General features: G+C 28.6%; 1 protein-coding gene across 1 annotated transcript in view; it reads right to left on the bottom strand.

Annotated features, from left to right (window-relative positions):
* The window catches only part of LOC100209150 (hemicentin-1), a 52,385-nt gene that overhangs the window by 24,128 nt on the left and 5,692 nt on the right, over positions 1-22,565 (bottom strand). The gene's annotated exons all lie outside the window — the stretch shown is intronic.

The following is a 22,565-nucleotide window of genomic DNA, read 5'->3' as shown; positions in this document are numbered from 1 at the left end:
GAGATGTTTAAAATATGCATTAATAGGTTTTAATATGTGTTTTAGATTTCTAAAACACATCTTGTGCCCACTTGTTAAATGTTTATTAAATAAGTTTCTTTAAAATAGTTGATCAAACTTTCATAAATATTAAACTTATTTACTTAGCTAACTTTTTTTTTCATTCCATTTAGATTCCATTTATGAGCTTACTATTATAATTAAAATTCAAAACTGTTTTAATTTATTTGCAAATTTACATATCGTAAACAGACTTACTTCCATTTTAAAACTATTAAAAACAATGACATAAAAACTTTTTCCAAACTTCAAAACTACTTTAATTTTTTGAAAAATGGTTAAAAAATGTTAAATAATGACCTTTAAACTATTTTTTCTCTCAACTTATTCAAATCAAAACTTATGCAAATAATGTTAAATAACTAAATAAGTTAATTCTATTATATTCTAGAGTTTAATCTTTATCTTTTTAATATTTTATAATTTTAAATATATATATGCATTTTTTTCTCGTTCCTTTTAATTGAAGATTATGTTAGAATAAAGATAGAAATTATATAAAAATAAAGAACACGAAAACTCAAAGAAGACTTAGAGGTCTTGTCATAAGAACCGCTAAAGTTATACTCGTCGATAAAAGTTGGTTTAAACTCATACAAAATAGTTTCTTGTCAATCAAAACAGTATTTGAAATTTTCATTAAATTAACTTTTATGGTAGGCTCCACTAGAATCATTATTCTTTGTAATATGGTAGGCTCCACTAGAATCATTATTCTTTGTAATATGGTAGGCTCCACTAGAATCATTATTCTTTGGATTTTTTTAATTTTATTTTGCGCATCTTTTTTTCAGTACATCATGACTGACGAATTTTTCATTTTTCTTCAAACTTTATATTTTCTTCGACCATTGTAAAACACTTCTGGAAATACATTATTGAATAGATTGCATTTTTTTTTTTAATGTTATTTTTATTGCCATATAACGAATATTTTCCACTAGGTGTTTTGTAGGTTCTTCTTTGACCCAAGTGTAGCAACTTTGAACAACTTCAGCCTTTTTTAGGCAAGTAGGTTAGTTTTGAAGGTCGCATACACATTAAACACATACATACATACATACATACATACATACATACATACATACATACATACATACATACATACATACATACATACATACATACATACATACATACATACATACATACATACATACATACATACATACATACATACATACATACATACATACATACATACATACATACATACATACATACATACATACATACATACATACATACATACATACATACATACATACATACATACATACATACATACATACATACATACATACATACATACATACATACATACATACATACATACATACATACATACATACATACATACATACATACATACATACATACATACATACATACATACATACATACATACATACATACATACATACACACATACACATAAATCAATCCCATTATTGGGAGACAGAAGATTTTTAAGTAATGGTATTTAAAATATTATTATAGTTATGGATAAGTTGGTTTAATGTAATGAGAGTAATTTTTGGTTAAAAAAATTTATAAAAGTTAATAAAATTTGTTACTTATTTAATGCATTTGAAAAAAAGTGTTTGGATATGTTTGTTTCTATCCAATATGACATAAAAAAAATACTCATTTGTTTGGAGCGAATTGAAACACAAGTTGCGTTAATTAGTAACAATCCTGCAATTGAAGTGACAGCTAAGCCACAAATAAATCAGTGGAATCAGTTACCACTACTGGCAGATTATGACCTTATTTTGCTCAAGGAAACTCTCTGCAACAAAAGCATGTTGGAGTCGCTGATAAAATTATATCATTTTTTTTATTCCTATTTTGTTTAATATTTTGCATTTAAAATAGTATAAAATTTGAAGTAATAATAGAAAAACATCTGATATTTATGAATATTTAGATACACATAAAGTAAACAAAATGCTGACATTTTAAATACAGTTTATTTAAGAAAAAGAAGAAAAAATAATAAAACTAACTTTTTACTAAAATGAAAATAACCACAGAAACGCAACTTTATGAATCAGAATATTTTTTGTTTTTTTTTAATTCATGTTTTTATTAATTTTTTTTTTTTTAATGTTTTATTTTGTTTTTATTATTTACGCTTATTTATTTTTTTAATTTGTTTTTGTTTAAAAATTAAAAAATAAATGTATATATATATATGTTGACTGATTAAGTGAGAACACGCGAGGAGTAGTACTCACATCAACTGATTTAGGGAGCTAAGGGTTACGTTAGGGTTAGATTAGATAAGGTCCCTTTAGGTTAGGGATTTCTTCGTCTATGGGTTTTGTTTGGACCTGGAATTGTTTAATTAAAAGAAAGAAATATATGTGTATATATGTATATATATATATATATATATATATATATATATATATATATATATATATATATATATATATATATATATATATATATATATATATATATATATATATATATATATATATATATATATATATATATATATATATATATATATATATATATATATATTTAAATTGATCCAAAGTTAGCAACTTCGCTAGATGCGTAATTATAAATTTAGAGAGATTTAAATTTTTTTACGGTTTTATGCGCATATTATTGAGATAATTTTCCTTCAATAAATAACTTACAATTTATTTCGCAGAATTAAATAATAAAATAAACAACCATTACAATGAGAAAAAACGTATCGCAATGTTAAAAATCTTTTTTTTTTTAATTAAATTAAACGCAGAGGAAAACAGTTATAAAGTATATACTTTTGTGAGTTGATCTTTTGGCATCTTGTAATTTTTTTCTATGATCTTTTGCAACAAGCATTATATTTTGCCTTTGATCATCATTTGTAGATGTCTTCACAAAGTCTTGTAAAAGCTTGATGTTTCTTTCTTACAAATAAAAAGAACTTACAAAAACTTTCAGTATTATCCCAAGACTTTACTGCACCATAAACCCATTGTTTAATTTCGCTTTTTGAAATACCAATAATTTTAAAAAGATACCAAGACTCTGGACCAACCAGAAGAGATAAAGTTATTTTGGACTTAAGAACTGGAATACTTTGAGGATACCCAATATGGAATGAAGGCATAGGAAATTTAAGTAGGTCCTTAATCATTTTTATTTTTTCATTGTCTTCAATGTCACGACCTTCAATTGCTAATACAACAAGCTAAGGAGATAAGTACCATGAATGTCGTTTTGTATTCTTTGTTAAAGACTGTCTTAACTGGTCATCGTATTGCTCTTGAATTTTAAGATTTGCCCTGAAAGCATCAAGGTCATTATTGGGTGCTTTGGTAGATGGAGAGCTTTTTAAAAACCATGGTGCATAAAGAATGGCGGTGAAAAAACTTCTTTTCTGTACCTCGTTATCCTCCTTTTCTGTCATTATTTTAACAACATTTTTTGGCTTTTTCTATGCAAGGAGGTAAAATCCATCTGCCATAAAACATGCCTCATGACAAGCGCCAGGTTGATGGAATTTAAAATTAGTTACATTTCCGCCATAATAAAAAACAACAAGCTGACAAAGGTTTCTATAATCACCTCTTGCAAAAGTATTTTTGAGCAGAGCTTTTGAAAGAAAGTAAGGGCATCTTTTGGAAGAGTGTACAACACTGAATCAACTTCTTGGTTATCCCAACTCAATTTTACAATATTATTTAGAGTTTCTTTACAATTTTACAATACTATTTCACTTCTCTACAAACTTCATTCCCCATTTTTGTTAACTTTAAATACAGTGCTCTATGGGGACCTTTTGTCTTTCCTATGAGTACTTCCATGAAGTGAGACATATGGAGCTCATATATGTGATGCCTGCATAACAACCATATTAAAAGGAGGTTAAGTTTTACGCTCCAGCAGAATTGCTCCAGCATATTTCTTCATATTACTACTGGTTGTATTGCAGCAGCAAGCAAACAGTTGATTAACACTTGTAATATTCTAATAATTTTATTATTTCAATTGCCTGGCATGCTCAAGTACCATTTTTTAATTGGACAATCCCAAGCAATATATCGTCACAATCTAGAACGCCTGGAGAACAAATGATTACAGCCAATCTGTCATAAACAACAAATATTTGAAGATCTTCTGAAATTTCTTTAACTAGTTTAGTGACAAAATGTAGAACTAGTCTTTTACCTTTTAGTACATCTGAAACCGTTTTCAGTGAACAGAACACCTTGAGATGTTTATTTTTTTTAAATTAACATTAGATTTGGAAAAGAATGGCAGACATAATTGTGGTCTGAGGCTGTATTCCAATATTATATCTTGCTGCCACAATTGATGTTGCTTCAATAAACTCATTAGGAGTAAGCTCATGATTATTTTAGTCATTTTCTTTAATCTAAAAGTGTTTAATAAATAAATTTTTTATTTAAATTTGTTGTTGAGTTAATATGCCTCTATTAATAATGAAGTTGTTCTGAAAATAAAATAAATACTTGATTATAAATAAAAATTATTTTTAATAAAGTAGCAGTTCACAATTACCTTTTTTTTTCTTCATAAGTTTTTCATCAAATTCATCATCTGTTGAAGAGTCAAAGTTGTAGTCAGGTGTTTCAAATCCATCTAAATTTTCACTACATATTGGTATACTACTATCTCCAGGCTTCCTTGAACTCAATGAATCTCTTTTTGTTTTTGTTTTTCTATAGTTAGAATTCAGAGTCTCCTCTTTTCAGTTCTAGCTCTGTAAGCTGCGTCATCTTTTTCTTCAATGAACATTTTCCTTTCCTTCATTTGGTCTTTAAAGAATTCTAGATCATTTTCAACTATTTCTAGATTATTATAAGCCTCTCTTATTTTCTGCTCAAAATCTATTTTTGAAATATTAAAAAAATTACTTAATTCAAACTTAAATTTTTTTACTAGAATGTTATGTTTTGCTTTATCTTTAAACTCAAGTGATTTCATTTTTAGCATTTAGTGTAATTTTTAATGAACTTCTTTGATTTGTCCCTAAATAAATAACAAAAAAAAATTGTTTTATTGATAAAAATTACAGTTAAGCTAATAAAAAACGAGTACTAAATGAAAAAATATTCATGATTTTAAAGGTAACTAATTACCTTACTCGAGCTCCTTTCTGAATATAATCTCCAAAACCAGCTTTGATCCATACAGAAATAACTTCGACAACAACACAATTGATCCCAAAATAATTAGCAAACTCCTTTAAAACACACAAGTTCAAATCCAAGATGTTTTTGTGGACACCCAATATGAAACTTTGACGGCCTCAATCTGTAGCTTTTTCAGAGTTTAAAAACAGGTAATATCTCAACACATTTCCCACAGAAGGCAGTTGTTTTGTTGGCAATTTGTTTAAAGGGTAATTAAGAAGGTAAACAATTCTTCTAGGACTAATAGAGCAGTTGTATTTTCTCTTTGCACCTTGGTTTATTTTGGTTTTCGAACATTCCATGTTAAAAACAAATCAAAATTGATATTGTGAACACTTTTGCACAAGTTAAAATTATTTAACAAGTAAATCTATTTAAAAAATTTATAAACATTCATAAGCTTATCTAATAAATCTTTCTGTATGATTTTAACAACAATGCTTCTTTCATGACAATTATTACAAAAGCGAAAGTAAAAAAAATACGGAAAAAATTGTTAAATCAAAATTTTCAAAATATACGTCTTGCAATTGTCGACTAAATGAACCATAAAATATGGGTATTTTCTTTTTCTACAGACCGAATCCCCAACACTTCAGGGTATATATATATATATATATATATATATATATATATATATATATATATATATATATATATATATATATATATATATATATATATATATATATATACACAAACAGTAATAATTTTTTTCAATCTGATTATAGTTGTTCTTTTTATTGTACGGAATAGACAAATTGTTTGGCTTCTCTTGGTGGTATTAATTGCAATCAAATGACAAGAGATGTTATGAATTGCTTATTTTCACAGTCTCTAAGTTTATTATATTCAGGACAAGGCCATAAAGGAAAGAAATCTTTTGCAAAACTGAAATATTACGGAGCTGTAATAGGCTATTGTAGTTTTAGTAAAATATAGTTATATTATATTTATGTTATAAAGTTATATTATAGTTATATTATCTATTCATTATATCTTGGTAGTGGAGTATTTTCTTGAATTATGATTAACTATTTTCTTTTGATTCTAAGGGATCTCAATCTCTATTTTGTATAAAAATGCACTTGAAATTAAACATTATAAGAAATTTTATATTGACATGTTTCCAACTTTAATAATGTAATAAAAAAAACTTTATACTTGTTTGTAGCTGCTGTTATGAAACAGATTTGACTGAAACAAAAATCAAAATGAAAACGTAATATCTGCAAAAGCAGTGGTGATGAAGTTAAACTCAAGACAAATGTGATGGATACTCAGCAGACTAATGAAATTCAAAAAATGATACAGAATTATTTGTTAATGTTTAATTGTCTTTGATATTTTTCTCTTTCCCTTCCGAGTTATTTTTGAAACTATTACACTACCAGACATGAATTTTTATACAAGAGAAACTGTAACGAAAACATTTAGTACTTAATGAATGATGAAAGAAAAAGTATAGTTTTGATAGTCTAGGTTGAACCATTTTTTTGTAAAATGGAAATTATTTCTCCATTTTTCATATACTTTATACTTAGAGAAGTTGATGGTTATAATTTCTATGATGCTTTTACTCTAATAAATGTATAGGACAAATACATTTATTTGACTTGATATTAAAGTAATTATGATGTATTATCACTTAACATTATTGAGCTGAAGAACAAATTTGTGAAAATGGTAATAATTTTAACTGTTGTAATAAACCAATTTATTTTTGGCGATTTTATCTAATTCTTCATCCACCGTTTAATTCATGTGAGCAAATGTTAAGTTTCAGTTTTGATGAATTCTTACTATTTTATAACTATTTTTGCTATTTCAGATTATTTGTCTCAGAGACGGAAGTGCTATAACGATCCTAACAAGTTCTGTTACATTTGCGGGAGGTTTATGTTTAAAGGAGATGAGCGTTCCATTATACCTCGAGTTAAGACCCTGTATTATGCTTATTTCAAGATGAAACTAGGGGATGAGGACAAGGTTTTCGCCCCCCATAAGATCTGTGTTAAGTGTCTGTCTAACCTGTCCCTATGGTCTAAGGGTAAATTGAAGAGAATGCCTTTTTCCACACCTATGTCGTGGCGCGACCAAAAAGATCATGTAACTGATTGCTATTTTTGTTTGACACACACGGCTCAATTTACCAGAAGGACAGCTAACAGCATAATTTATCCTGAGTTACCATCAGCGATAAGACCGAGAGCATATGATGAGGGAGTAGAGCCTCCTGTGTTTTCTTCTGGTCTTCTCAATGTTGTTTTGAGTGATGATGATGATGTTCCGAACATAAAGAAGACCAATGAAGATGATGATGATTGGCTGCCTAACGACGAGCCGAAGTCTATCAGCCAGAGACAGCTGGACTTGTTTGTTAGGAGACTTGGCCTGTCCAAACAGAATGCGTGTTTGGCTGGTTCAATGCTAAGAGAATTCAATGTCCTTGCTTGGGAAACGAGAACGTCTGTTTATAAGACAAGAGACGCAGCGTACGTGCTCTTTTTTAAGAGAAGTGAAGACAATAACTTTGTATTTTGTTGTTATATTCCTGGTTTGTTGATGAAGATGGGTATCTATACACAAGTGAAGAATGACTGGTGGTTGTTGATTAATGGCAGCACAAGAAGTGTAAAGGTAGTCCTTTTGCATAATGAGAACGCATATCCAGCCATCCCGATTGCTTACTCAATAACAGCAAAGAATCTAATAAAACTATGAAATCTATTTTGCAGCTTATTCGCTATGACATATTTTAGTGGAGAGTTAGCTCGGATCTAAAAGTTGCAGGTTTGCTGACAGGTATGCAAGGAAGTTATGTGAAATACACATGCTTCATATGTTTGTGGGATAGCTGTGCTAAACATGAGCATTACATCAGGAATGAATGGCCAGCACGACACAATGCGATCCTTGGTGTTCACAATATTCGTTATAAGCCACTTGTTCAGTCTGAAAAAGTTATTATACCTTCATTGCACATAAAGCTTGGCTTGTGTAAGAACTTTGTTAAGGCAATACACTCTGACGGCGAACCGATGAAAATCGTAAAGGAGACCTTTCCAAAACTGTCACTTGCAAAAGTTAAGGAATGAGTATTCGTTGGACCAGACACTTGAAAACTTTTGAAAAGCCAACAGTTTACTGATTCCTTGTCCCCGATTGAGCTCAGAGCATGGAAGGCTTTGAAAGACTGTGTGGAGAACTTTCTGGGGAAGTATCTAAAAGTTTTAGGAATTAAGTACATAATACTTGTATTCTATCAAAGAATTTCTTCTTTGCACTCATTTATTCAGGCAAGCACCGGTCGGACGGCTATAAAGACATCATCTTAGAACTGTTATCAGCCTTTAAAGAAATGAATGTGCACATGTCTCCAAAGATTCACTTTTTGCATAGCCATTTGGACTTTTTCCCCAAGCATTTTGAGAGAAACATTACAGACGAGCATGGAGAACGTTTCCGCCAAACAGTTTCAACTATTGAGCATCGTTATCAGGGGCGCACCGATGAGAGAATGATGGCTGACTTCTGCTGGCTGACTTACAATCCTGTTTAGTTTGTCTTTTGTCGATTATACACTCATATACCCTAGCAATATTGTTTAGTTTTATTACAAAAATGGGAAAACCGGTACCTCTAGTTTACCAAAAAATGGTTCGACCCTGACAAATTTAGCTATGCATTTGGTCTTCAGGGCCATCAAAAGAGCATTATTTTTGTTCCAAACCTCTTGTATAAAGTCAAAAGTGGAAAAATGTCTGGTAGTGTTATTAGAATTTTATTCCTTAAAAACTATGGTTTTTTGACTAAAAATATAAAAAGTTACTTATTATAAGTTTGTTATTTTTTTAAAAGAATTTTTGATAAAATAATTATTCATTTGTTATTATTTTTGCAATTTTTATATCATTTTGCATTTTTTGACTACCAAGTTTATAAGTTTTTTTCTCAAAATATTAGTTATATAAGCTATCCCTTAAAATATTATTTATTCCATATCAATTTTAAATCCAATGTTTTTTATTGAATAAAACGCTTTTTTTTTTTAAACGACTTCGCTTCCAACAAGACTGCAAGCAACCACTAATTAAAGTTGGAAGTTACTGAAAGAGAAAAGATGAAGACTGTAGAGCAAGATAACGATTGACGGACGTCTTAAAAGATTGCAAATTATATGAATCAGGAAAGCAAGATGAAGGAAGCGAATTCCAAAGAACTGTTGTTCGAGAAAAAAACTGGACAAATAAGGGTTTTTGGAGCACTTAGGAACAGTCACAGAAAAAAGATGAGACTTAATTGAATGACGAGTAACTCGAGAATGAACTTTATTAGATGGCACAAGAGAAGCTAGCTCTTTAGAGCAGTGTCCATTATAATATTTGAAAAAGAGAAAGAGACGCAACATTACGACGATGTGATAATGGTTGGAGGTTGGATGCAAGAGCAGATCCAACTATGTTTACAATGCGTTTTTGCACCTTGTCTAAAAGAGAAAAGACATGATTAGAAGATCCGCCCCAGATATGGCAACAGTATTCCATACAAGGCCGATTTGAGATTTATAGAGATAGAGAATAGAATCCGAAGAAAGAAAGTGTCGAGCTCGATAAAGAGATTCAACCTTTGCAGATGCTAATTTTGAAACTGATTTGATATATAATTTCCAAGAAAGATCGGAAGTAATAGTTAATTCTAGAAAATGAAGATTAGATGACTCATCGAGAAAATTACCGTTCATAAATATAGGAAGATCTAACTATTGCGATAACGATTGGCTTAAAAAAATTGAGTTTTATCTGTATTGAAGTTCACCAGCCACTGTGAACCCCATGCTGTAGCAGAAGTGAGATTATTTTTGAGCTCAAATGCCCCCTCCAAGCAATCAGAGTGTTGGTTTCTTATCACGACAAGAATAAATGGTAGTATCATCTGCAAAAAATGCCACCTTAGATGTGAGAATATCTGGAAGATTGTTAATGTAACTTAAAAAGAGTATAGGGCCAAGGATAGAACCTTGAGGAACCCCTGAAGTTACAGAATAAGAAGAAGAGTGCTGTCCCTCGAGGACGACTTTTATACTACGAATGGAAAGGAAGGATTCAATAATATAATCTTAAAGATGTTGCCAGACACACCATAAGAAGAAGGAATATGGAAAAGACCAGCATGCCAAAGATGGCCTTGACCTCTCCACTTTTATCTAATCCATGATAAAACCTATTAGTTATTATTGTTAGCAAATCAGCTGTAGAACGAGAAGATCGAAATCCATATTGATGGTCAGAAAGTAAGTTATTAGATTCAAGATGAGAAATTAGGTGTTTTTTTAATTGAAGATTCAAAAACCTTGTTTATGATAGGAAGAAGACTAATGGGACGGTAGTAAGACATATCAGGTTACTCTCCAGAATTTTTGATGATAGGAATAACAGATGTCGCTTTCCAGCAGGCTGGAAACAAGACTCTGAAAAGCACTTGTCGAATGGTTTGAGAGTATAGACAACAGCTCCGGAGAACACTTCTGCAAGACAATAACGGGTGATGCGGAAGTTATCGGACAAAATAAAAACGTCAATAACTTATTTATAAATAAAAAAGCAAACTACTATTATATTTTTTATAAATAAAGCATTTATCTTTTAATAAAAATATATTATTTTTTATATGAAAAAACACCACCATCTGCAATTGATCTCAATTTCGCTCTGACGCCTTTCATATGCGACTGTAAAAAGTTTAAATCAATTTCTTGTAGTTTTAGTTTAATGGGATCAATCAAAACTTGCTCTGTTGAAGCTTGCCAATCTCCCTCATAAACCATCTGTGCCAATTGTCCCCAAAAATTTCAATTAGTCGTGCTTGAGGCACATTTGGGGGATTGGATTCTTTATCAACGTAATAGACATATTGGTCCATCCAATTTAGAGAATCTTTAGAATAATGAGAACTTGCTAAATCTGGCCAAAATAAATATTTAAAGTCTCCATGATACTTGTGAATAAATGGAAGAAGTCGTTTTTCTAAACATTCATTAATATAGATTGATGAATTGATTGCTACAGCCTTGGAAGTGCGAAACAATGGCTCGGACAATCCACGGTCAGATCCATACCACGGACATGCCAGGGTCTATCCACATTAATAATTTTTTTAGAAATTTCTCTTTTCCTATAAAACGAACACTTTCTGGGCATGTCTTTTTGTTGTTTGTGTAGTATCCAGAATTTCCAGGCATGTTGTCCCCTGTGAAACAAAAGTATTTTTCGTCATCGATGAATAGAAGCGATTTTGTGTTATAGAGTTGGTAAACTAGTTTCCTGCTTCTTTTCTTTCCCTTTATTTGTTGTTCTATAGTGTATTTTGGAGTCTTTTTACGTTTTCTATATTTAATATTCATTTTTTTTAACTGACGACCAATTGTCGATTGATTTACACCGAATTTAATACCTATTTTTCTCTGACTGACCCCTTTTCGATTGTTGACAAGTCTCGTTAATTCGGCTTTCTTTTCTCTAGTCCCGGATGTCGGATAACCAGGGTGCTTTCTATCAGAAAACAATTGAACAGTTTCAAGTCTTTTTAGGTTATCATATATTGTACTTCGAGCAAATCCTTCCTTTTCAAAATAATTTACGATTTTATTTTTTTTTATATTAGGTTTATTTACAAAAAACATTTTTAGTCGCTTTTGAAAAGATTCTCGTTCAGCTGCATTTAACCTCATTTAAAATAAATGTGTTTCAAATAATAAAGTTTATATTTTATAGAACGTTTATGCCTACGCATAAAACCTCAAAAACTAATTATTATGCTCAAATAATGAAATTAGGATTTGTCCGATAACTTCCACATCACACGTTATTTGAATTGTAAGTATTTCCAATAAGTATTTTCAATGAGTATAAGGTACAAAATACTAATAAAAAGTATTTTAAGTACAAATACTAAATACTTCCAACAAAAGTATTTAAAATGCTAGTACAAATACAGTGAAAGTATTTAAAATAGCATTTTAAATACTTGGTATTTAAAATACTCCCAGCACTGTATATATATATATATATATATATATATATATATATATATATATATATATATATATATATATATATATATATATATATATATATATATATATATATATAAATTAGTAGAAAATGAAAATAAAGTAATGTTAAATGGAGGCCGTTGTTTAAAACTTCAGTTTTAAACAACAGCCACTGTTTTTTTTGAAACAGAACTTTTAAACAGATTGCCACTTTTTAAAAGTTCTGCAAAGAGGTTTTGGCCAATACTTTGTTCAGTAAATTGTGATGTAAATACCTTTTGTAGTTGGCTTGTTTTGTGGAAATAGTAAACCAATAACAGTAGAAGTTTTTTTTACCAGATTTTGTTGCAGACTTTAAAAAACTGAAGGAATGGATTTGTAGCAGCAGGTTTCTTTTCTACCATAGCTGTAAATGCTTTTATATGTGATGCACCTGCTCGGCATTTAGCTATTATGGATGCGAAAGGTGTATTTAAGTTGGAGAATATGTTGAAAGAAGAGTTACATTTCTTGAGTTGTATGCAGAGAAGCGAACAGACATTTTATTTCTTAACCGTCAACAAAAACACCATCATCGAAATAATTTTTATATCATCACTTCTAGAGCTTAATATTGGACATGTTTCTCAATTTCCTTTTGAATGTATGCATCTTATATGCCTTGGTACCACTCAAAAGTTGTTATTGTATTGGTTTCATGGCTCAAGAAACGTTAAAATGAGCGTGGGAAATGCTGATATTATATCTAATAAGATAATTAGTTTGATTAATTGTATTCCTTGTGAGTTTTACAGAAAATCACTGTCTCTCAAAGAAATAAGTCAATGGAAAGCTACTTAATTTAGACTTTTTTATAATGTTATGTTGGGCCTGTTATTTTAAGGAACCACTTACCATCAAAAATTTATCTTCCTTTTTTCGCTTTTAAATGTTGCTGTTTTGATACTATCTTATCCAGATACTTCTAATATTTGCTGTCATGCTGAAAAACTGCTAATAATGTTTGTTAAGGAACTCTCAAGTTTGTATGGTGATAGTTCATAAAGTTACACTATGCATAGTCTTATTCATATATTTGATAATGTTGATAGACGTTTTGATGCTCTTGATAATTTTAGTGCATTCACATTTAAGAACATGCTTAGCTCAATGAAAAAAATGATAGCAACTGGCCGATTTCCACTCAGACAATTGTGCCGGCGTTTATCTGAGAAAAGTTTTTTTTTTTGGATGAGCCACCATTATTAGAACCTACATTTTGTAAAACTCACCATCAAGGTCCAACTCTTACCTTTACAGGAGTACAGTATAAACAACTTAATTTTGCTGGGTTTTTTTTCCACTGAGAAAGCAAACAGTTGCCCTTTATTGAATGATGGAAAAATTATCGTGATTTGCAATATTATTGACTCAGAGCATGATGGAATAATTATCATTTGTCACATTTTTAAAATAATGAAAATTTCTACAGCTATCCATGTGAGTCATCAAAATTTAATGTTTTCAAAGTTAATCAGTCGTCAGAACAATATTCATATTTTCCGTTATCATCGACCTTTAAAAAATGTTAATTTTTTAAAGATTGATGATAACGGAATTTCGCATATAATTCATCTAGTTTATGTGAGAAATATTTAAGGTATAAACTTATTTCATATAAAATATATATAAATAACTATATATGACAATATATAAAAACTATTTAGTTTTAATAACAATATATAAAAAATAAATAACAACTTAATTTATCTTCCTAATTTGTCTAAAAATAAATAGTTATTATATATTGTTATTATTTTTTTTATATATTGTTATTATTTTACTTTTATATTGTTATTATTATACATTTATATTTATATATTGTTACTTTTATATATTTATATATTATTGTTATTCATTTTTTATATATTGTTATTAAAAATAAGTAGTTTTTATATATTATTATATATAGTTATTGATATATATTTTATATGATAAAAGTTTATACCTTAAATATTTCTCAATATATTAAATACCGCACTATAGTGCCGTTTATAAATGCTTTAGTTTGTATATTTCTACAAATCAAATCAGTATTTTGGCAATACTGGTCTGATATTTTATCCTAATGTTTGAGCATTATTTGTCACAATATTGGACCAATTATTAAACATTTAGCAATATTAGGTTAATATTGCTTACAATATCGGCGTAATATTGCAAACAATATTGGACCAATATTATAAACATATATTAGACGAATATTGAAAACATTATTGGGCTAATATATAAATCTAATATTGGGTAAATATTGCTAAATGTTTACATTTTATATTGGGCCAATATTGTTGTCAATATTGCTCCAATATTGCAAACATATATTCACCCAATATTGATAACAATATTGGGCCAATGAATAAATCTAATATTGGATAAATATTGCTAAATGTTTACATTTTATATCGGTTCAATATTGTTGCCCATATTGCGCTAACATCGCAAACAATATTGCGCCAATATTGCGCCAAATTGCGCCAATATAGCGTCAATATTGCGCCAATATTGCGTCAATATTGCGCCAATATTGCGCCAATATTGCGCCAATATTGCGCCAACATTGCGCCAATATTGCGCCAATATTGTTTGCTACTTGGGAAATAACATTGAAAATATTCAGCTCATATATACTAAAAACATTCATGTCAATCAGGAGAGGCTTGGGATGAGTAAAACGATCCCTAAAATTAATAAGACGTGCAACCTGAATTTTGTTGACGTTATTGGTTCTAGTTTACTATTATTTGTACTAACCCACACAACATTTGCATATTTAGGTGGCAATGGATAAATTAAAGATATAGTTGAGTTAAGGTGTGCTTATTTAGGATGGTTCTTGTTTTATATAATATACCAATACTTTTCTATATTTCATTGCCCAAAATTTCTATTTGCTTTTCTTATGAGAGATTTACATCAACATAAACGCCTAAAAATTTGGTAAAGCTTTTTTTTTTGTTAGAGTATTGTCAATATAAAGGAAAGGCATGTCATCTGGCAGTAAATGTTTTTTAAAATGAGGGTGGAGAAAAAATACGTTTGGTTTTATTAATATTGAGAAGTTTATTTGTCGTGAACCAATCAGAGATTTTAATTAGTTCATATTTTCAAATAGATAATTTATGTTATTGTGAGATAAAAAGAGATTAGAGTCATCTAGGAGCGGATCTAGGGTATGGCATATTAGGCGGCGGCAGCCGCCGCCATAGGAGTAATTATATTACAATTAAGATGTAATTTACTTTACATTTCAAAATTCTATCCGGCTTTTTTTTAATTCTCGGTTGCTGAGATGCTAAACTACGCTACCCAACTTAATTCTGACAAGCGCGGGGGTGTTACAAACTATGGTTAGGCATAATGGTTTTTTCATGCATTAGGCGAAATAAGTTTTGCCTAATCTGATCTCGGTACTAGGCGTGGATTTAAATGTTTTGCCTAATCTGATCTGGATCTAGGTATAAAAAATCTGGAAATTAATAGTGCAACTTGAAAAAAATTGATAAACAAGCCGGTAAACTGAATAATGATTTTCATATGGAATTGCAAAGTTCTTTAAGTATCTAACTTATGATGTCTAACATTTGTTATAATATACAAGTTGTTTTAGAACAAAACAATGTAGTTTCATATTTTGAAGGAAATTGTCTTTTGAAGTCGATTTTTTTTTTTTTTTTTTTGTATGAAGAAAGCCTGCATTCATCTTAAGCAAAATTTCTGTTTAGAACCATCAAAACATATTTTTTATTTAGATACATATTTTTTATAAATTATAAAAACATATGCTTGTCTTCGTAAATTACAAACTGCTAGTTTTGTAATATTGCTGTTGTGATGTTTGTATATGTAAACATTTTTTTTTAATATAAATTTTGCATAATGTCAATATATAAGCAAAATTGTTTCCACAAAAAATACAACTGGTTGATGTTGCCTAAAGCTTGATAGGGTAGATTAGGGTATTATGAGCACCTTAAGCAAAAATTGGAATAATTTCAAAAATTATTAAGCTGGATCCAAAATTTTTGCGAATAAACAATATTTAGGGATTCCTTCTCATGATCCACCTATATATTTGGGCACCCGAAATTTTTTCTTAAAAACACAGAGGTTTTAAAAAAGTAACAAAAATGCTCATATTACCCAGACCACTTGGTAATATGAGCACTTTAAATTAGCTCACAAAAAAACATAAATTTTGTAAAAAAATACCAACCTGACAATTAGAACTAATTTTTGGAATATAATGATTCGTTATTAACAAAACTTATCATTAAAAAATCAAATTTTAAGCCACTTTTGTTGAAACAATACTACTATGTTTTCCGCAGGAAAAAAAAAAAAAAATTAGTTCGTTTTTTTTTCAATTTTATCAACTCAAACCATTGAACGATAAAAATTCAACTTTTTTGGATTTAAATTACAGAAAAATATTTAGTATTGTTAAAATATTAAAAAGTTTTACTATATTTTATTTTTATTCAAAAAACAATTAAAACCACTACTTTTTTAGGACTTTAAACTAGGTAATTTCAATGAAAATCACTGGGTAATTTGAGCATGCTCATATTACACAAAAATGGCATCTTTAAATAAAGTCAAAACAAAATATTTCTATGCATGTTTTTCAAGCCAAAAAAGATTGGATTTTTAGCTAACATATTTTTCTTTATGAAAAAATTAATTTCATTATTTTAGCACCAAAATTTCGCGCCACAAATGCATTTATGCGTGATGATATTATTTTAAAAACGTAAAAAATTTAACAGCGTTTTAATTAGATGATACCCGCTAATTACTGCATATAGATTTACGCTAATTGTACTAATTCCTGTAATCACCACATAAAGTCGATTCAAAAAATACATAGCAACTTTAACTTTACTGCTTACATCTAAGAAATCTTTAAGTATGCTCATATTACCATGGTGCTTATATAACCCTAATCTACCCTACATAGCAGTAAATGTTAGTTATAAATATATTTTTTATTAACCAGCCGTACTTTATTTAAATTTTACAATTGATGGTTAGTGCTAAAATTTAGAAGTTTTAAGCACCAACTTTTTATTGGTTCAGTTATTCATAATGTGTTACGTGCAAGTTACCTTTATTTATTAAAAAAAAAATCTAAAGGATTGTAAGGTTTGTTTGTAAAAGGTTTGTTTGCATTGTTTGAATTTATTTTAGATCAAATCTGGTAGCGGTCTCTATAGTTTTGTATTATTAGCTGTCATTGAAAAGTTGATAGTTGATATTTTACGGGTTCTTACCTTAATAGAATTGTGTCTTATGCTAGAGAATCTAGAATTGTATCTAGGCGACGTTTTATTCCAACATCTAAAATTTAATCACTAAATTTTAATGATATAATTAACAGTGGTAAGTTAAAGTTTTCTTTTAATAACATTTTTAAAATGATTATTTAAATCTGTTATTGATTTAAAAATGTCATTTAAAATAGCCATTGGCCCCAAAATACTTTAATCCACTACTGTACATTGCCACAATACATTATATTTTATATTTAATCCAGGAATATAAAGGAAAAGCAGTTTACTAATTGATGATGATTTACACTGTCATATGCCTTCATTCGTTCTGTATAAAAAACCGTACACATGAATAGGAAGGAACCTTGACGTGGTTCATGTGCCTAAAAAAAATACCTTCCAGATAGATACTCTTTCAACCTTTATTCTGTAGAAGTGGAGCATCAATGTATATTTTGAATTTAGTTTATACTCAATAAATAAAAACTTTCAAATTTTTTCCCGAAACTCTTGACTGTACTATTTGTGTTCAGATAGTAGTAATATTCATGTTATAAGAATCTTTTTAAAATTAACTTTGAGTATTAAAATTGTTATGTTAACTTTTAATAGTGTACATTGTGGATTTCAAAAATGAGTTATAGGTATAATTTCAATTTAAATGGATATTTTTATAGAAAAGATGATGACCCAAATTTAGTAAAGATTTATATAATAAATAAAGAAAAAATTTGACTCAGTCATAAAACTCTTGTGCGCAAAGTAAACAAGGAGGGTGGTCAAAATAAATAAGGTGAAGTAAAAGTTTTTAAATTCTAGATGCAGCCCTGTCATCTGCAAACATATTGGTTATTAAGTTTGAAGTTTTATAAAGATCATTGATGTAAAGAAGAAAGAGTAAGGGTCCTAATATTGATTCCTGAGATGCTCCACATGTTGTATTAAGCAAATTTCTATGCCAATTTGAGTCAACGTAGACAAATTGCTTGAGATTACTTAAATAATTTGTAATCCATTTTAGAACATTCCCAGTTATTCCATAATATTGTAATTTTTTTATAAGAACTTCATGATCTATAATGCTTTTGCTAAATCTATGAAAACTTCAAAAGTATATTGGGACTTTTTAAATGATTTAGTTATACTTCTTAAAAACTGGATAACTGGATGTTCCGTAGAATTGTCGTTTAAAGATTTTAGCGTAATGCTTATAAATAGTTTTAGTTTCTACTGATTTTGATTTTAAATACTTCATATATAGCTTTTGTTTAATTTTCAAAGATTTTCTTAGTTCCTTGGTAATCCATGGTGACTTATTGTATTTTTGTTTAAAATTAATTTTTATTTGTGGGAAATTTGATTCGTATATTTTAAAGAATGCTTTAAAAAAAGTGTTGTAGACTAAGTTTGCATCATTTAGAATATTATGTCCAAATGTAATTGAGGTAGTTGTTCTTTAAACGATATTAAATTTGCTTCATTAAAAATACGTTTAATATGATATTGATACCATATTAAACATGGGTATGATATAATAAGTATGGTTTATATGTGGCAATACTTTACTATTAGTATTAATCGAAAAGAATATTAGAAAACAATCTGAGATATCGTTTTTAATTATGACCTTTTGAATAGTTTCATTAAATAAATCATTGGTTATTATATTATCTATATTGAGATGTTGTTGATTGAGTTATTCTAGTTGGTTATTAATTAGGGGAATGTAGCCAATTTCAAATAAAGCATTATAAAACATTTTAATTATTTTTTGGAGTGATATTCGAAGCATTCGAGATTAAAGTCTCCTAATCTGTAGATTTTTTCCTCTTGATTCATTTTTTTATTATATTGTAAAATAGTACTAAAATGTACAAAAAATTTCAATTACGTCAGATGGCCGCCAATAGCTACAACTAAGTCAAATGTTTTTGGTTCTATTGGTTAAAATTTTAATTGTTAAAACCTCTATTTGTTGTTTTTAAAAGTTTTTTTCGCAACTCAATTGTATATTCACTAAAGTCCTGATTCATGTACCATCGCTCGTTCCAAAGCTTGAGTTTGTTATATTTGTTTAAAATTAGAGCTTTTTCATTATATCTTTTTTGCGATTTTCTCTTGTTTTTTCTTCCGTACTCGATGAGCTCTATCAATTACAAAGTGTTTTTGAATTTTAAGTTTTTTTTATTATTTCTTAACTTTTTCCTCACTTTCCTCCTAAGTTTCATTTTCGCTCTCTTCGATTCCAACAAACCTTAAGTTATTTCTTCGACTTTTGTCTTTTTTAACACTTTTCATATACTCGACTAGATTGTTTATTTACTAGTCGAGAAGGAAACATCGTAATAGCAGAGCTAATCGAGACTAACTTTTTCGTACCGAGGTACTACTCGTACGCTGATTTTGGATTTGAGTAAAGATTTATATAATAAATTCCTAATAGCTGAAAAATTAAATAGCTTTTTTGTTAATTTTAGCTCTAATTTGGAACAAAATATTCCTCCAACTGCACTAACATCTGTTTCCTATCTAACAACCTCTAATAACAAAATAAAAGAACCTAAGCTAGATATAAATGATTTGCGATCTGCCTTATTAAGTCTAATAGCTAAAAAAAAAAAAGCAGGATCAGATAAAATTAAAGTCAATATATTAAATTAGTCTATGATATAATTAAACCATTCTTTTTTTCATGATTTCAGTCTATCTTTTAAATCAGGTATAGTTCCGGATAATTTAAAAATTGTACGAGTCACTCCAAATTTTAAGGCTGGAGATAAGTCAGACCCCTTAAACTACAAGTCTATTTCTGTCTTATCGTGTTTTTCTAAATTGCTTGAACGTATAATGTATAATGTACAATAGACTGCATAATTATTTAATTGAAAATGATGTGCTATACAGTAAGCAATTTGGTTTCAAAAAAAACACATTCAACTGATCATGCAATAGTAGAGTTAGTTAACCATATATCTAATGCGTAAATCATTCCATTCTTATTAAAAAAATGTAACGATACGGAATAAAGGATTCAAACTTACACTGGTTTGAAAATTACTTGTCAAACAGAAAACAAAACGTACAATGTGATAATATAGGGACAACCAACAATGCTGTAACTATGTGGAGTTCCACAGTGTTCTATATTAGGACCTTTATTTTTCTTATTTGACATTAATGATTTATCTTTAACATCAAACTTATTAAATTTCATTTTATTTGCAGATGACTCTAATCTTTTTTATTCTCATCAAAATATTGAAACACTTTTTAAAGTAGTCAACAAAGAACTAAATTTTTTTTTTTTTTGTTATGTATTTTTTGTTCCATAGTCTACATTTTCGTGATTACATAATAAAGATTCGTTAAGATTGAATATACATATAAATATAAAAAGAAAAAAAAAATCACAAACATAAATAATAAACAAACTTCTGTAATACGAACTGTAAGAAGAACGCGGGAAACTTGCAGAAGACCAAAAGGTCTTATCATCAAGAACCGCTTTACATTGTCATACATATATATATATATATTTACGTATAGAAAAATAAAAATATTTACAAAATTTTTACGTTAAATTGTTACATTATAATTGTAGTAAAGTGTAAAATAACAATTATACAAACATGTATCGTTACTTTTTCTTAATATTACCACGTTTATTGCTAACGCAACGTTTGAAATATATATTAAAGTATATTAAAAAATAAGAGTTTATATAAGAAGCTGGCAGTGAATAAATTTAGAAAAAATCAGTAAGTAAATTTTTATACTTTAAAATACTCTTTTTAATAGTTTTTTTAAAGCCATTTAAGTTTTCAAGGTTAATAATATTTTGATTAAGTAATAAAAACTTATTCCAGATATGAGGTGCACGATAAGTAATTTTAAATTGCACAAGCTTAGTTTTGCATGAAGGCTCAAAAAGGGTACTATTTGTGCGCAACAGGTATTAATACTCGGGCTTTTGTTTATAAAGACTATAGAAAATTGAAGGAGTTTTTTGCATTTTACTATTATACATAAGACTTAGAACATTATATATATTTAGTTCAAATAATGTTAGTAAAGACATCTGTTCAAAAAGAGGCTTTGTGTGTTCGTTTTTATTTTTAAAATTAATTACTCGTATAGCATGCTTCTGTTTACGATAGAGAGGTTCTAGTTTGCTTTTATAGGTACTACCCCATGCTGTATTACCGTAATTTAAATAACTTTGAACAAAGCTATAGTAAATTTGTTTGAGTAGCGGCTTTTTCAATAAATGGCGTGATCGGTATATTATTCCGATACTTTTAGATATTTTACTACTTAAGTAATAGGCGATATGTTTATTCCAATTTAGATTTTCGTCCATAGAAACACCTAAAAATTTAGTAACATTATCCCTACTTATTTCTCTATTTTCAATAAACAATTTTGGACGAGAAGATTCAACTTCTTTTTTTTATAAGAAGGATGAAATAAAAAAAACTTCGTTTTACTTAAGTTAATAGAAAGTTTATTTGCCCTAAACCATCCAGATATTTTTTTTAATTCTTGATTCATTTCTACGCACAGTTCGTTTATAATTTTTCCGGAGATAAAAAGGTTGCTATCATCAGCAAACATTATAGTTGAAATTCTTTTTGATGCCCGATAGAGATCGTTAACGTAGATTAAAAAAAGCAAAGCCCCAAGTATTGAACCCTCAGGAACACCGCATAAATAAACAATAATAACATAAATAAATAAACAAATAAAGTAAATGAATGATTTATATGCATCAAACTGACTTTAAATGTTCAAAAAACAAAAATTTCCTTTTTCCTCAAACCAAGCAAATCAAAAGAAATACCACTTAATTTACCCAATTTCCAAATTAATAAAACTGACATTAAAAAGCAAACTTCCGTTAATTTTTTAGTAGTGAATTTTGATGAAAATCATGGAAACAGCATATAATCTCCATTGAAAAAAAATCTCAAAAAA

Source organism: Hydra vulgaris, chromosome 08 (genome assembly GCF_038396675.1).
Source record: "Hydra vulgaris chromosome 08, alternate assembly HydraT2T_AEP".
Lineage (NCBI taxonomy): Eukaryota > Metazoa > Cnidaria > Hydrozoa > Anthoathecata > Hydridae > Hydra > Hydra vulgaris.
Note: the sequence above shows the minus strand (reverse complement) of the source record. Positions and strands in the feature narration are given on the sequence as shown.